Source organism: Prunus persica, chromosome G1 (assembly GCF_000346465.2).
Source record: "Prunus persica cultivar Lovell chromosome G1, Prunus_persica_NCBIv2, whole genome shotgun sequence".
Lineage (NCBI taxonomy): Eukaryota > Viridiplantae > Streptophyta > Magnoliopsida > Rosales > Rosaceae > Prunus > Prunus persica.
This window is the reverse complement of record NC_034009.1, coordinates 3996691-3999074: the sequence shown is the minus strand read 5'-3', so window position 1 is coordinate 3999074 and position 2384 is coordinate 3996691.

The following is a 2384-nucleotide window of genomic DNA, read 5'->3' as shown; positions in this document are numbered from 1 at the left end:
TCTTACCTTCCAGCCCTGACCCATCGCCTCCCCCACCATCTTCTATCTCACAACCCATGGTTCCCGATCACCAAATGGTGACGCGTGCCAAAGCCGGTATTAGCAAGCCCAATCCTCGGTATGCTTTAGTTGCCACCAAACACCCCATACCTTCATCCGTTGAACCGACATGTGTTTCTCAGGCCATTAAAGATCCCTTTTGGCGAGCTGCCATGTCTACTGAGTTTAATGCGCTCATTAGCAATGGAACTTGGGAGCTTGTTCCATCTGACTCTACTCAGAATCTCGTTGGTTGTAAATGGGTATTTCGTATCAAACGACACCCAGATGGCACTATTGACAGGTACAAGGCCCGTTTGGTCGCCAAGGGCTTTCATCAGCGCCCCGGCGTCGATTTCTCAGAAACTTTTAGTCCAGTGGTCAAGCCCACCACCATCCGTGTTGAGTTGCATCTTGCCTTGTCTAATGGCTGGCCTATTCGTCAGTTGGATGTCAACAATGCCTTTCTTCATGGCACACTTAGTGACACTGTAACACCCCGACCCCAAATTTCCCCAAATTTTACCCTTATTTAATTATTTAATTATTTAAGGGTATTTTAGTCATATTTTTAATCGGAGAGAGTTTGGGGCCGTGACTAGTATTTTTGGATAGGTCGTACTGAGACGAGTTCATAGACACGTAGTGGGCTCGAATTGGAGTTGTAACGAGAGAGATATGGTCAAAAGAAGTCTAGTGGCACAATCGTAAATATTTCAAAATGGGATTTTTTATAAAAAAAATCTGGTTTTCTCTCTCTCTCTCTCTCTCTCTCTCTCTCTCTCTCTCTCTCTCTCTCTCTCTCCCTCGCGGGTCTCTCTCTCTCCTCTCCCTCGCGCGCGACAGCCGGCCACGTTTTGGCCGGCCGTGCTCTCCTCCGGCCACCAATGGCGACGGGACCGGTACCAAAATGACCGGGCAGTCGTCCTCTTCCTACCCCAGCCAGCCCCCGCCTCCAGCCGTCGCGGTTTTGCCGGAATTTGGAGAAGAAGCGGCCGACGTCGCCGGATCTTCACAGCCGCTGATCTCCCTCCTCCGGCCACCAATTCCGTGGACCCATGTATGGATTTTGAACCTCTCGAGCTGCTCTAGCTGATGGTTGGGTAGGATTAGATCGATTCTTAGCGTAGATCACTCGATTTTCGAATTGAAAATCGGCCGAAACTTCGGCCGCCGTGATCGGCCATTTCCGGCCACTTTTTGGGTGGGTCCAAGAACAAAAGTGGCTCCAAATAGGGTGTTATACCTAGGGTAGGAGTTTGGAGCCGTGATTTTGAGATTTTCCGGCGAAGCGTTATCGCTTTGGGCACCCATGCTTTGCCGGCGCGTGCGGCGGCGCGTGGGCACTGTAGAAAAAGTATCGATGTGTTCCGATGAGATCCTTAGGTTGTCACGAGTGTGTAGGATTTCGCGGATCTCAATTCGGACGTCGTTTGACTATCGAACGGATAATCTCATATTATGCGTTATCTGGGTTCGATAGGTTGGGACCGTCGGATGGTCCCAAATTTAATATATGTTAATCTAGGTATTTCTAGGATCGTGTAGGAATTCACGGATCGTGAATCGGAGTCCCGGATGTTCCGAATAATAATTTTAAGTTTATATTTTATATTAACCGTCAGATCGTGCGATCGTGAGCAATCCGACCGTCCAATCTGAACCAAACTTGTAGGACAAGTGTCCTATACCTGGTAGAACCCATAGGGACTTCCGGATCGGAAATTGGAGGTCGTGGGTTCTGCAGGTCCGTTTGACCAGGGTTAGAGAAGTTTGACCCTTGGTTGACCGTGAGTCTCCCGGAGTAATCTCACCTTTCTAGGGGAGATTATCGGGTACTAGATGATTGTGGAGGGTTACACAATATTAGAATTAATTTATATGATTATAATTATGTATGGTTGTACAAGGGTACAACAGAGTCTAGAATGTCAGTTTGGAGTGCTATACGCACTACTGTAGGTACCTCCCAGAATTTTGGAATTTCTACAAGTACCACCAAGTGAAAGTTAGGTCCCACGTGGCGTAGGTTATCCGGCGTTGGGACAGGCCCCATACGTGGCGTTGGTTGTACCGGCGTATGGGGAGATTTGTAATATGATGTTCAGGTCTCACGTGGCGTAGGTTATCCGGAATTGAGACAGGCCCCGTACATGGCGTTGGTTGTACCGGCGTACGGGGAGATTATGTGATATTGTGTTGAGGTCGCACGTGGCGTAGGTTATCCGGCGTGTCGACAGACCCCATACGTGGCGTTGGTTGTACCGGCGTATGGGGAGATTTGTGATATGATATTGAGGTCCCGCGTGGCGTAGGTTATCCGGCGTTGGGACAGGCCCCCATAC